Source organism: Leucoraja erinacea, chromosome 12, assembly GCF_028641065.1.
Source record: "Leucoraja erinacea ecotype New England chromosome 12, Leri_hhj_1, whole genome shotgun sequence".
NCBI lineage: Eukaryota > Metazoa > Chordata > Chondrichthyes > Rajiformes > Rajidae > Leucoraja > Leucoraja erinaceus.
The window spans coordinates 46503954-46519885 of NC_073388.1; the positions used below are offsets into that span (position 1 = coordinate 46503954).

The window sequence follows — 15932 nt, forward strand, 5'->3', positions numbered from 1 at the left end:
CTTGGTCTTGCCTGTTTAATTTGAGACCTAGTGGGTAGTTTATAGTTGTACTTACGAGTGGTTACGTTGGTGCTTAGTTCATAAGTCTGTCAATTATTACTTGGGTAATTATAGCAGTAGCAATGATAGATAACACGGAGGGCCTTGTGCCTTGGCAATGACTGCTGTTATAAAAAATCTTGGATCAGTGGCAGAAAAGGAAGGTTACTGGATATAAAATTGGTTAACAACCTGTTTCAGAATGAGGGATTAAACCCACCTTGCACTTTGAGGATAAACTTGGTGATATTCCATGTGTATGCCAAAGACTTGGACATCAGTAACACGTATAAAGTAGCATGCAGCATGATGGTCAATGAGGATGGAAATTATTTAAACCATTTTACGAATGACAAGGCGAAAGGAACTTTGTGATGCTCCTCAATGGGATTTTAATGAGTTCATTGGTGAAGAGATGAATTTTAACCACAGTGGCTTTTTGAGAAATGTGAACATATCGAGTTGACGGTGTGTGACTGTTAGAAATGCAACCTAATTAAATGTCCTTACTGATTAAGATGTCCAAATGAAAATTCTTCCATCAAATCGCCTCCCCTTCCATTCTCATTCATGCAGTTGTACGGTATTTGCATACACAACATGGAAGATGGTCATTCAGAACTACCAGCTTTCTCAGTAATCAATAATATGCACTTATAGACACAAAATGCTGGAGGAACTCAGCGGGACAGGCAGCATCTCTGTTTTCTGGAGTAACATGCACTTGCCTAGTTTGTAACACATTGGTATCTTGTCTAAAATACATCTGGCAGGAATGGATTTGCTCTAGTATATAGTTGCAAAGATCAAAGTGGGTCTCTCAGAACCTTGGGAAAGTGTACGAGGATGTTGCCAGAATTTGAGGGGCAGAGTTTGGGCAGGTTAGGATGCTATTCATTGAAGCACAAGAGGATAAGGGGTGATCTTATAGAGGTGCATAAAATGAGAAACTAGATGGGGGAATGCGGTCTTTTACTCAGAGTAGGGAATCAAGAACCAGAGGACACGGGACAAGGAGAAAAATGTTATAGGAATCTAGGGGCAACTTTTTCTAGACTTAGGGTGGTGTATGGAACAAACTGCCATGGGAAGTGGTTGAAGCAGGTACTATAACATTTGGATAGGTTGATAGGAAAGGTTAAGAAGACTGGGCCAAATGCAGGCAGGTAGGACTAATATTGATGGGGTATCTTGGTCGGCAAGGACAAGTTGGGCCTGTTGCTGTACGACTCCACAACAGCTGAAACCTGGACAATAGTAACAATGGGTGATATGTGCCCAAATAATACAATCTAAGCAAGAAATGAACACATTTAAGAAAAAGGGAATTAATAAAAGTTTAATTTCTAACAATCGGCTCTTAAATAAATATTCAGAAACTTTCAAAAGAATCTACTTGTGCGTAAGTTTAGCTTGAGCAGTATATGTTCCTGCTGATTATATTCATTCAAACATAACTGACCGTGCGAGCGCTTTGGACCTAATCAGTATTTCCAACATTTTTTATTTCAAGTTTCTTTTTACACCAAATTTTCTGTCTGAGAACATATCTGATTTCTGATTAGTGCTGATTCACAAAGTAATTAAAAAAAAAAAATAGCCATATAGACATAGCATACTGTAGCATGCACTTAAAATCCACCAATCATTTATACTGGTTTTGGGTGATTTAAGATGAATTGTGCTACCTCACGCACAGAGGTATGGCTTTAGATTTATTTGCAATTGTCAGCTTAGAGACATCTTGGAAAATGCTAAATTGATATTTAGGTAGCTTTACCATTAAAAAATCACTCTTATGATGATTCTACGACCCATCTGATCTGCACTGAGATTTGTCAAGAGAATCGTAGGAATTTTGCACAAAGATCAAGAGAGCTGTGATGGTGGCATTTAAGAGGCGTTTGGACATGCAGGGAACAGAGGCATATGGATCATGAGCAGGCAGAAGGGATTAGTTTAACTTGGCATCTTGTTTGGCACTAACAGAATGGGGCAAAGGGCCTGTTCCAGTGCTGTGCTGTTCTACGATTGAATGTGTAAACGTTTGTGGGGAGGGGAATTGACATTCTCGTCAGCATGCTGTTGCTGTTGGTATCTGAAATTCTAGTCAGCGAAAAGCTCAATGCTATTACTGACTAACTGCAGAGAGCTGTTGCTTTGAAACATAGTTTAAAATGTAAGTCTTTTGAAATTATTGCCAGTTGAACTCATTTAAAGGTTGGCAAGATATTACCTCATTAGAGTTGACAGTAAGTCGCAGAAGTTTGTGGAAAGTTAATTGAAACATGTGTAACCGATATAGTAATGCTTATGGCCATAAGGAAACTTTTTGCAGCAATGTCCTGGGGCTACAATGATTGGCTTCCAATTACCAATTTTCTTTGTACCAGGTATAATTCCAGCCAATGGAGGGATATCCTTTCAAAGCTCATTGACTCTGCCTCTTTTGAATCTGATACTGCAGCCATTAACTTCTAGCATTCACCTACGCTGCAACAAAGCCCGAATCCTAAGAACTGGCTGCTTGTAATTGCCAGGGACATTGTGATGGAGACTGCAGGGAATCATGGCAAGATAGCACGAGATCTGTCTAAAGGTGGATGATGTGTTGGACCAAAGACAACCGTTCAGTAAATCCATAGATGAAGCTGAAAATGCAGTGAAATCTCCACGTCAATCTGTCTAGATACATTTCCCATATATTTACCTGTTCTGCAACAGTCTGAATTTAAGAACATTTCTGTGATGAGATGACACGTGAAGAGCCACTGGGCTCTCATAATACACGATGTAGGACATGACTTCAGAATTAAGGGACAGAAGTTTAGGGGTAATATGAGGGGGAACTTCTTTACTCAGAGAGTGGTAGCGGTGTGGAATGAGCTTCCAGTGGAAGTGGTGGAGGCAGGTTCATTGATATCATTTAAAAATAAATTGGATAGGCATATGGATGAGAAGGGAATGGAGGGTTATGGTATGAGTGCAGGCAGGTGGGATTAAGGGGAAAAAAAGTTGTTCGGCACGGACTTGTAGGGCCGAGATGGCCTGTTTCCATGCTGTAATTGTTATATGGTTATAGATGGGGAAAGGTCAGATCACATTCAGGCCCAATAACAACCAAAATAATTGTCAACACTTGAAAAATTAAACAAAGTACGTGTTCCCCTTCAAAAGGAAGGAAACAACATTCCAGAAATAGCAGAGAACGAGGGGTCGTGCAAAAAAAGCAAAATAAATTACCACTTTGATGCTAATACTGGAGAATTTATGTGTCTGGAAACTGATGAATGCATCGGACTTGCTGGTCTATATTTTGGGATTTTGAAAGAGCCGGCTAACAGCGGAGAGGAAGTAATTATTGAATATGATGGCTCATACTTTCAAGTTTTTGTATCATCTAGCTGATGGGGGAGGAGAGGATGACAGGGGCATGAGTGGTCCTTGATGAGGCTGCCAGCTTTCAGGAGGCTGCGTGAAGTATGGTCAGGGAAATGTCGGTGGCTGCGAACGGTCTGTGAACTCACTTCCCACGCCCTCGAAATACAACCTGAAAATCTGTGCTCAGTTCAGAAAGCAGGCTGTGGCAGCTTCAGACAACTGCAGGAGGCGACGGGCAGCCCAGTTGCAATGGTCGTGAGTGTGATGGAGGCAGCCACTAGAGGCTGTTCAACAGCTGGGTGGTGGATGGAGCCAAGGGAATCACACTGGGCCAGGCTGACCCCGAAATTATCACCTCAGTGCTGCCAGGGCAGCGAGCCTTAAATTGAGAAAATTAATTGCTTACGCATAGGAAGGAACTGCAGATTCTAGTTTAAACTGAAGATACACAAAAAGCTGGAGTAACTCAGCGAGTCAGGCAGCATCTCTGGAGAGAAAGAAGAGGTGACGTTACAGGTCAAGAACCTTCTTCAGATAAATTGCTTATCTTCTTCAGGCCATAAAGATCAGACTTTTCAGAGACTCAAAACATAAAAGACTCCATGCAGTGCCACAACATGGCGATTCTGTGTGCCGTCCCTGAAGATCTAATTACAATTGCACTCATACACTGTATGACTGGATCGCTTGCAGTAGAAGCGTACCTTCATTGTACCTTGATACACTTGACAATTATGAAGTAAAGGCGTAGTCAATGGGCAGGCATGGAGGGAGAAGCTGAACTCTGTAATTTCATGTGGTCTTGGGTGGAGCTGCCATGCTGTGCTGTGATGCATCCAGGTAAGATATGTTTTTAAAGCTGCATCTGTAGAAATTGGTGAAGAATCGTTGGGAGACATACCAAATTCCCTTAACCTTTTGGGGTGCCTTCTTGTTCTTTATTTCAATGTGGTTGGACTAGGACACATGGTTGCTGATGCTCCCTGCCATGGATGCCCTCCACCGAAAACGGTGTCTGAGACGGGCCGGGAAGATCATCAAAGGCCCCTCCCACCCCAACCATGGACTGTTTGCCCTCCTCCCATCAGGGAGGCGGTACAGGAGCCTCAGGTCTCGTACTAGTAGGATGAGGAACAGCTTCTACAACAACACTCTCACATTGCTGAACTCGGAGTCCCGCCGATAGATTTCTCCAGTCTCTCCGTCCACATTGTTTGCTTATTCTGTATTTTAATTTCTATTATGCACTATTACTACGGACTGACGCTAAACTGCATTTCGTTGTACCCATACTTGTATCTGTGCAATGACATTAAAATTGAATTGAATTGAATATTTACACCTAAGAACATGAGGCTCGACTGTCTGCATCTCAGCAACCTTGACAAGGGCGTGCTCCACCCTGCTTCCTGAAGTCGATGATCAGCTTTGTTTTCTAATTGGGGAACATACAGCTTGGCTTCTATGTCATGCAGTCCTCTATACACTTACTGATGAAGTCTGTGATGGCAGTGGTGTACTTATTTAGGTTGGCTGCTGAATCCTTGAATATGGACTCATAGTCAGACAGCCGTTGCAAAGGAACCTCGCAGGTGATTGATGGAGAAATGTAATGCACATAGAATTGGGAGGTAAGTACTAATATAAATTGAAAATCAATCAACAGAGAAGACATTATTTCTTTAACTAGTGAGATTGGAAAATGCAAACAGCCAAAGGGACATATCTCCTTGTCCATAAGTCATCGAAAAGTTAACATACTGATGCAGCAGTTAATAAAGTAAATCATATTTTCATATTCTGCAAGAAATAGATGCAAGTAGTAACAGTGATCCAGCATAATTGAAGTAAGGCTTGGCAAGACCACACCTGGAATATTGTGTACATTTTTGATTTCCTACCTTAAAGTTAAGCCGAGTATAGGAGTGTATCAAAAAAATCCTCGGTTTATAAATCTGTCACACAAGAGATTAAGCAAATCAGGGCTCTCTGAGTTTTTAAGAATAAGAGGCAACCTCATTGAAACAGAATTCTCACACGAGTGTCTAACAGCGTAGATACGAGTTTAGAACTGGGGACTCTCGGTGTTAAAATATGGGTAGGCCTTTTATAACCAAGAGCAGAAGAAACATCTTCACACAGTTGCTTGTAAATTTGTGGCATTCTCTACCTGGAGGTCTGAGGCTGCAGCCCTGAGGATTACGGTACAATTAAAATCAAAGAAGGTGGAACATCTTATATCGGGTTCAGGTCTATTCTGTCAGACCAAGGAAGCAGATGGCAATTTCACCCATTACACTGATCAGCTGCTCTGAACCCTGCAAACAGAAAAGCACACTGCATGGACCAACTAATCAAACATTAGGAAAGAGAGCCAATGCATGGAAGGACACAAGGGGCAGAGGTTTTGCATTTAAACAGCACAAGGAGGCTGGATATTAGGTGGAGCTTCTCTTCCCACAGTAGTGAGCCTCGTTAACAGTGACAGTAAATTTGTCAATGAATTGCTCACTTTCAAAGATGACCGGAACTGACATAGCAAATTTCATTCAAGGAAACAAACGGACTAAAAAGGTTAACACACGCACACGCAGTTAATGTAATGACCTTGGCTTTTGATTGTCTGAGGAAGCCACTAGATTTCCCATATTTCTCCAATGGCCCATAGAAACATAGAAAATAGGCGGAGTAGGCCATTTGGCCCTTTGAGCCAGCACCGCTATTCAATATGATCATGGCAGATAATTCAAAGTCGGTACCCCGTTCCTGCTTTCTCCCCATATCTTGATTCTGATAGACTCAAGATCTTTATCAAGCTCTCTCTTGAATACATCCAGTGAGTTGGCCTCCACTGCCTGCTGTGGCAGAGAATTCCACAGATTCACAACTCTGGGTGAAAACGTTTTTCCTCATCTCAGTCCTAAATTGCCTACCCCTTATTCTTAAACTGACCCCTGGTTCTGGACTCCCCCAACATCGGGAACATTTTTCCTGCATCTAGCCTGTCCACCCCGTTGAGAATTTTATGTTTCTATAAGATATCCTCTCATCCTTCTAAATTCCAGTAAATAAGCCTAGTCGATCCGTTCTTTCATATGTCAATTAACCTGGTGAACCTATGCTGCACTTCCTCCATAGCAAGAATGTCCTTCCTCAAATTAGAAGACCAAAACTGCACACAATACATAGAAACATAGGTGGGAGTAGGCCATTCGGCCCTTCGAGCCTGCACCGCCATCCAATATGATCATGGCTGATCATCCAACTTAGTATCCTGTACCTGCCTTCTCTCCATACTACAGGTGTGGTCTCATCAGGGCTCTGTACAACTGCAGTAGGACCTCTTTGCTCCTGTACACAAATCTTCTCGCTATGAAGGCCACACATGCCATCTGATTTCTTCACTGCCTGCTGTACCTTGCATGTTACTTTCAGACTAATGTACAAGGCATCCAGGTCTCGTTGCACCCCCCCCCCCCCCCCCTTTTCCTAATCTGCCTTCCTGTTCTTGCCACCAAAGTGAATAACCTCACATTTATCCATGTTATACTGCATCTGCCCACTCACCCAACCTGTCCAACCTCACCCTGCAGCCTCATAGCATCCTCCTCGCAACTCACACTGCCACCCAGCATCCGCCCCTTCCAAACATTCTGGCTAAACTTTACAAGCCTAAACCAGGAGAATAACAGTGTGTAGGTTAATCAGCAGAAAGTTTCAAGTCATGATAAGCCAGCATTGTAGATGCGAGTCAGCTGGCCTTTTCCTGGTCATTACTTTCAAATGTTCATGGATGGAGATTACCAGAGATATTGGAACCCAGCATTTTGGATCAACTTCATAACAAATGGAGGATCGGACGCTGATCAGGACAGAACTTGAATACTTAACCCGGTGTTGTGTAAGGGTTAAAGAAAATTTCAGCTAAAATGTTAAAAAGGTATTACAGTATGTATAAAATGAGTTAAAAAGGAGAATGCAGCTAAATGAGCAGCACTGCATTCCATGCCCTTTGAAAACAAGATTCAAACAGTTTCCCAGACAAGTGGGAGATATTTTCTGCACCTGTTCATGCGTGGGGACTTACAATGCCTGAGAAATACTAACTCTTATCACGCACGTCTGACTCTTCCCACACCAGCGTAGCTTTCTCAGGCCATTCTATGGGAAAGCGTAGCATTGGTGAAGAAAACACAACAGCAATACTTGGGTAGACCACCCGCGCCCCCTGCTGCTAGTAGTGCAGAAACGTTGCAAAGGGGGCTTAAGATTGGCTCGGGGAGGGGGCAGTGGCACGGTCTGCTCTGATAAAACATGCCATAAAGGATGGTGTTGGGCGCCCTTTTGGACAAAAAGAGCACCAGCCTTGGACCATGTCACGGACGGAGCCAGGTGATGAAGAACAGGAACATCCTATGGCGTGCTCTGCTGTGTTTGCGAGTGCATACGGGGATATGCGAGTGTATGAAGGAACATCCTGCTGTGCACTCTGGGTTTGTGAGTGCGTATGCAGATATATAGAGAGACGCAAGTGTATGTGCCTTACTGCACAGTGTAATAAATTACTTGGTGAATCAAACTGTTGTCTGAATCCGGTGATTTATCGAACGCAACACCTGGATGTCGTGAATTTTTTTTAAAGCACGTTTTCAGCAGCTGCTGGGTTGAGACTGGTTTAGGGACACAGTGGGATTTCTAATGAACTTTAAAGTTTAAGAGGAACAGGGTGTGTCAAACAGACCAGTTCAACCCAGGTAGTCCAGGCAGTAAAACACAAAAGTGTTGGAGCAACTCAGCAGGTCAGGCAGCATCTGGGGAGGTTATAGGCAGGCGATGTGTCAGGTCAGGACTTCTTCAGACCGAGTCTGAAAAAAGGATCCCGACCCAAATCATCATCTGTCCATTCCCTCCCCAGATGCTGCCTGAACCTCGGAGTTCCTCCAGCACTTTTTGTTTTGTTCAAGTTTCCAGAATTTGCTGTCTATAGACTAGACAGTAGATGGGCTTAATAAATGTGGCATTCCTATTGGAATAAGTTATTTCCATTGACTGAGACAGGGGGGCAGTCAAGTTACTAGCTCTCAATGAAGAACTTGTATCACCTCTCTGGATATGAATACCAGCATCTTGATTGAGTACCACAAACCAGGAATTTTCCAGATATTTTCCACGCTGGTTACATTTTTTTCCCCCCTTCTCCCACAACACCAAATCTAAATATTCTAAACTAGTCCAACATCAAACATTAGCTGATTGGGATGAGTTTGAAGTCCACAATTGTCCTCTTTCTCATGCTTTCATGTTACAACTGACTGCAAAGCCGATAACTGTACTGAGATAATGCTCAAAACTCTTAGAATCTTATTATTTATTAAAAGGATATTGTAACCATCATTTAGAAACGACAAACTGCCGATGCTGGTTAATACAGAAAAGGACACTAAGGACTGGAGTAACTCAGCGGGTCTGAAGCAGGAGTCTGTAGAGGGTCTCGACCTGAAACGTCACCTATCAATTTTCTCCAGAGATGCTGAGTTACTCCAGCATGTGTGTCCTTTTGTAACCACTGACTATTTTTTTGTTGATTTGAAAAGGATTGAAAGGCATAAAACTCATGCAGCAAAATTAATATAAGCATGGTGCTAATTCTAGTCCCAAGTTCCTACATATCCTATTAGTTCAATCTATTCAATAGAGAAATGCATATGGGCACTTCTTTATTTTGCTAACTCTAGAGCAAGAGGAGTATACCACTTCACACGCCATTTTGGAAATTAAAGACGGGAGATTCATCACAACCATCTGGTCCAGTCTCAAAACAGAATGATCTTTATCACCTGTTTTTGTTTTATTTTTAAAGCTTTCCATTTAATGGCACGAATTGAAGACATAGGTCATTTTTAAATGAACAGTTACATTAATTTAGTGAAATCCCTAGTTCTCTGTCATTTGGTTACAGATAAGTATATATCAGCAAATGTCCAAGTTTATTAGCATCCTTACAGATTTCCTTACCTCTTATCTTCCAAGTTACAAAACTTGATTTCTGCAGGAATATAAAAGACACTGCATTGAAACAGGTCACACAGTTTCACATCTATACTTAAATAAATTGGCCGCAGTATTTAATTCAGGACAATAATGGTGATGTCAACTGGAAAGATGCAATCTATTTACATTTCATTGGGTGCGAATGTCAATTTTAACAATGTTTATGCATAAATAACATGGGAATTTACATTCAACATAATTATATATTCCAAAATACAATCATCTCCATCCAGAGGATATAATTTTGGACATCATGGAACAACTACAATTTTTCTCCGCTTAGAAACATACATTCAAGGTTGGGCACTGATATTGATGGATCTTAGGACTTCAGTCAAAGGTGACATAAATCCTGAGTTAGTGTATATAGCAAGATCTTCTGCAACCCCCAATAATTTAGATATCCAAGTCAACTTCTTACGAGAAATTCTAAGACCTAATCCTTAGTTTATAATAAATGTGCAACTCACAACTGAATTAGAAATAATGATTTATTGCCAAATTCATCTTAAATAAAAAATTGCATTGTAAAAAAAAAAATCAATTTATCAGGTAATTCAAATTGTCTAGCTCTACACTTAAAATTAAGTATTACAGGAAAATTGGCTCATATCTACTCATTAGCAACTATCAATTACAAAGAATAATTTATTTTAATTTCCATTGATATATTTTTTTAACTACCATCTAAATATCACAACATTTAGTTACTGATTAAATTCAGAAAGACATTAAGTGCTTAGTTTAAAGCAAAATATTCATTTGTATTTAATTAGGGAGCTCTTCTAGTGCTCCAGCCAAAATATGCCCAAGCTAAAATCAGATAGATGCCATCTCTTTTGTTCCTTTGCTGAAAGTGAAACTATAAGTGCAATGTGTATGTATACAAATACATACATTAGATTTCACAAATAATTCACTCATTGTGAAGCTTTTTTGGCCCATCTCTGGGCGGAAGTAAAATCCCTTATATTTACACCTTCTATTTAAATTAATTTGTGATGTTGCAATGTATTCTTTCCACAAGAGGGAGATAATGAGTAGTTCCCCCACCAAGTTTATTTCATTCATAAAATTGTTCCATCAAGCCAATTTATATTTTTGACGATAATATTACAAAAATGAACCGTCAAACAAACTGCTGGCTCTGTAGGCTTTAGGACAAGAAATATGTCATAAATTTGTTCTTTTCTGATTGATTTGGCTCTGCAGTGCAAAGATTTTTTTCCACCTGAAAAATCAATTTACCAGACGATTGTTTTTCATGCAATCAGCATTTCAAGCACGAAAAGATAGATCTGATGAAGGGAGTTATGCAGATGGCAAGGGAAATTGTGTGGATGACAGGTGAAACTGAGAAAACAGCATCATCTAAGCAGCCAGAATACAATGTGCAGAACTGAGGCAATGCACTTTAAATTCAAGGTATATCAGAATACAGGTCCACCACCAATTTTCCGCCACTGGTGGTCCGTCACCTCCTTTAATCCGGTCAAAATTACGAGAGTGCGCTTGAAATCCCCCCGGAGGCGGCGATCGGCGGGTTGAATTTGCCCCCCTGCGGTCGGGGCTATGGAGCTCTGGCCTGATCAGAGCTGGCAGATCCTTTCCCGTCGCCGACTTCCGAGGCTGACTTTGCGGGCCTGCCAGTATCTCGAACCCCTGGCAGCCTAGGCGAACTGTTTGACTCTTCTGTTTGTCCAGCAAAACGGATCTGGCGAGGCTCTGAAAATCGGTGGTGGGCCTGTATTTTCTTAATAGCACACCTAAGGAGTTGGAGGATTGAAGAAATTCCAGTTATCACTGAAAGTATTGAAGTTATTTTTTGGAAATGTTTTGTTTACAATACTTGTATCCTATGGAGTAGATACTTTTTACAAGATGCTATAGAACACTCCATATACAAATTTTATTATATAAATATACTATCAACACTGTCCCCGAAAAAAATAAAGTAGCGTGCCTCAATGAACACCTGACATTCACCATCATGAAATGCCTCGAGAGGCTGGTCATAGCACACATCAACTCCAGCCTCTCAGACAGCCTTGATCCAATGCAATTCACCCACCGTCGTAACAAGTTCACAGTTCATACCATCTCCGTGCCCACCACACATCTCAGGAACATCAGGATACCAAGGACACCTATGCCCAACTCCATGTATTGACAATAATTATGCCTTCAATGCCATAATTCCAACCAACTAATCACCAAACTCCTGGACCTAAGACTCAGCACCCTCCTCTGCAATTGGATCAGTCACCTATCCTTCCCGACCCATAGACCACAATCGGCAAGGATAGGTGACGAAACATCCTCCACAATAATTCTCAACACTGGTGTCTTGCAAGGGTGTGCCTTCAGCCCCCAACTGTATTCCCTAAAAAAAACTCAAAAATGTGCAGCCAATTTCTGCTCTAACTCCATTGATTACTTTGCAGTAGCCACTGCCTTAGCGAATCGGATCTCGAACAACGATAAGACGGTGCTGGAAGGAGATGGGGAGCTTAGCAGCATGGTGTTAGGACACCAAACTCCCCCTTAATATTAGTAAAAAGTAGCTAGTCATCAACTTCAGGAAACGGGTGGAAGCTCACACCCCAGTTTACATCTATGGTCTGGAAGTGGAGATTGTCGAGACCTTCACACTTCTACAGGTAAATAGCACGAACAATTTGACCTGTTCCAACCACATTGACGTTGCAGCCAAGAAAGCACACTTCCTCATAAAACCAAGGAAATTCGGCATGTCACCAAAGACTCTTAACAAATTCCAATGATGCACCTTAGAAAGCATCCTATCCAAATGCATCATAACTTGGTATGGCAACTTTTCTGTACAAGAGACAAGACAGGCTTCAAGAACAGCTGCTTCCCCACTTCAATGGGATCTTTGAACATAACTTATATGCTTAAGGTGCATTGGCGTTCTTCCTTGTTGCAGCCTTTTTCAAATATGCACTTCCTCTGTAGCTGTAACATTACATTCTGCACTATTTCCTTTCACTTTTTGCACTACTCATGTATAGTGCGATTGCTGTTACGTATGGTATGATCTGTCTGGATAACACACACAAAGTTTTCACTGTATCTGGATATACATGACAGCAATAATCCAATACTAGCGAACAATCAAATAATCTACAGGAGAGACAAAGGTGCAGAATAATTAAGTTCTTTTCACCCAATTTTCTTCTGGGACAACTGGGTAGACAGGTCAGAGTAATAGAGTGATACAGTGTGGAAACAGGCCCTTCGGTCCAACTTGCCCACTCCGGCCAACATGTTCCAACTACACTAGTCCCACCTGCCTGCGCTTGGTCCATTATCCCTCCAAACCCGTCTCCAGCCAGGTTATATTGTGGAGCCCAGTTAGTAAATAACCTTAAAAAACGTACAGCAAAATTTTAAACAGCGAGAGTGCCCAAAAATATATGGAACATTTTAAGAAATCTACCATAAGGAAATCTAGAAGAATCTTAAAATTAATTCTTGCTATCTCAAAATCAGAATACTTTATTCCACGCAAACGACAGTGGCAGACTAAACTGCAGCTCTTCCTACTAAAAAAAAAACAGGTGAAATGTCAATGTTTTTTTCCCCGCACATGGAACAAAGGAGTGATATAAAAGAGCAGAGGAAATGGCTCAAAGGGTTGAATGGCCTTTTCTAAACCGTAGCAGACAATATTACCGATTTCCAACATAGCAAGTAAAAAAAGCACAACCTAACTATAAAGCTGGTGCTAATTTAATATTTAATATCGCCTCCTCCAGTCTGTTTCTCTTCCTGGCTATCCGTGCTCCATCAATATTGAACTCTTGAACTTCTGAATTGCAATCACTCCATCTTTGGCAGCCGTGCTTTCACACACCACGGCCACAAGGTACGAAATTCTTCATAAACTTCTCTCATCCTTTCCTTCTTCAAAATGTTCAAATAAAAGCTGCTCTTTAACTATGGTAAGCTTTTATTCATCTGCTGTAACTACTTTGTGGCTCAGATGCAGTGTTTGTGTAGTTTAGTTTATTTAAGATACAGCATGGAAACAGGCCCTTCAGCCCACTGAGTCCACGCTGACCATCGATCACCCGTACACTAGTTTTATTTTATCCCAGTTTTGCATTCACTACCTACACACTATTAAAATTTACAGAAGCCATTAACCTACAAACCTGCACATCTCTGGAATGTGGGAGGGATCTGGAGGAAACCCACATGGTCACTGGGAGAACGTACAAACTTCACACAGCACCTGTAGTCAGGATCCAACCCGAGTCTCTGGCACTGTGAGGCAGCAGCTCTACCAGCTGTGGCACTGTGCTGCCCTTAATGTTTGGTAATATTCCAATGAAGAGCCATTTTGCAAAATTGCATAGATTTATAAATGAAAGTATAATGTTATTTGAGTATATTAAAAGACTAAAAGTAAACCAGGCCACAGCCAGCTTCTCACCTTCCTTCTCTCCTATATTCCCATCCTCGGCAAGGTGATCCAACAGAATCAAATAAAACGTTCTATCAAACTGAAATACCAGTTTCCGTGTTGGCTTGTGATTTCCTCAAATGCTTAAATTCATGAAAACAACTTCTCTATTTTTCCACATTAGTTGTCATTTTCAAACCTATCCCTTGTAACGCTTAATTCAACATTTCCCCCTAGCCTCAATGGGCTTGCTTTCATTCATTCTACCTCGTTTTCACACATTTTTCACATAGTCAGTCACATAGGCAATACAAGTTTTGTTAAAAGACAAGCAATTATATTATTTTCTTTTTATGTATTAGGTTTATAACCACTGGGATCCAATGATTCCACAGGAACTGTGATCTTGCAATGAAGATGTACAATGAAGTAGTTCCGGTACCCATGCATATGATTTAAATCTTTCCCTCAGTAATCCATCAACCAAGTTTCATCAACATATCACAATGAGCGCATCAGCGCCTCTACTTCCAGAGCAGCTTACGGAGAGTCTGTATGTCAAGGAGGACTCTCTCGAACTTCTACAGGTGCACAGTAGAGAGCATGCTGACCGGTTGCATCATGGCTTGGTTCGGCAACCTGAGCACCCAGGAGCAGAAAAGACTGCAAAAAGTTGTAACCACTGCCCAGTCCATCATCGGCTATGACCTCCCTACCATCGAGGGGATCTATCGCAGTTGCTGCCTCAAAAAGGCTGCCAGCATCATCAAGGACCCACACCATCCTGGCCACTCACTGCTGCCTTCAGGTAGAAGGTACAGGAGCCTGAAATCTGCAACATCCACGTGCCTACTATATTCTGTTGTGCTGAAGCAAAGCACGAATTTCATTGTCCTATCTGGGACACATGACAATAAACTATCTCTTGACAACCTAACCTCGCCCTGTCACACAATATTCCCTTCGCCCTAACCATCTCTTCCCCAATTGCAATTTATTACTAACTTGTTTTCTCATCTGCCTGTTCTGACAAAGAATATTCATCCTAAAATGATAACTGCATCTCTTTGCACACATGCCGACTCAGTGTCTCCATCATTTTCTGATTTTATTTCAGATATACATTACTGGTAGACATTTGACTTGCAATTTAAATCATAAATGATTCCAGCTGATATGGCCATTGAAATAAAACAAGGTCCCTCATGATCTTGTATACTTCAATAAGTTCACCATCAGACTCCTACGTTTCAAAGAAAAAGTCCCAACTGATCCAACCTCTCCCTATAACAAGCCCACGAGCCTAGGTATCATCCTGGTGAATCTCTTCCGCACCCTTTCCAAGTTAATGACATCCTTCTAATAGCTGGGCAACCGGAACTTTACACAGTACTCAAGTATGGTCTCAACATCGACTTGTACAGCTGCATCATGATGTCCAAACTTTAGTATTCTATACCCTTCCCAACAATGGCAAGTGTGCCAAATGCCTTATTTTAGGCTTTACTCTAGTTTTGATATACAGCGCGGACACAGGCCCTCCAGCCCATGCCAACCAACAATCACCCTGTACACTAGCACCATCCTATACACTAGGGACAACTTACAATTTTACCGATGCCAATTAACCTATAAACCTGCACGTCTTTGGAGTGTGGGCGGAAACCGGAGCACCCGAAGAAAACCCAAGGGAGAACGTACAAGCTTCGTACAGACAGGCGCAGTGCGGATCAAACGCAGGACACTGGTGCTGTGAGGCAGCAACTCTAACGCTGTGCCACCCCTTCCATCTTCATGACACTATTGCCACTTTCAAGGAACTACGCACCTATACTCCCACATCTGTTCCGCAGTACAATCCAGACCTCTAGCCTGGTCCAATTGGCCATCCCAAATTCTCTAATTTCTTTAATTTAAGTTGCCTACAAAATTGGAAATCAGTGTTTAGTCCTTTTGCCAAAACCAAGAGAATGTTTATTTTAAAATAAATATAACTGATCATAAATGGGACAACATCAGTTGTGCAACAATT

The 15932-nt window shown here is 41.5% G+C and overlaps 1 protein-coding gene across 3 annotated transcripts in view; it reads right to left on the reverse strand.

The window, feature by feature from the left end:
* Positions 1-9948: 9948 nt before the first annotated feature.
* The window catches only part of nkrf (NFKB repressing factor), a 49021-nt gene continuing 43037 nt past the window's right edge, over positions 9949-15932 (reverse strand). For all 3 annotated transcript variants that reach the window (XM_055644050.1, XM_055644051.1, XM_055644049.1), the window contains exon 4: positions 9949-11237. The gene's annotated coding sequence lies outside the window, so the exon portion shown is untranslated. The remainder of the gene's footprint in view (positions 11238-15932) is intronic.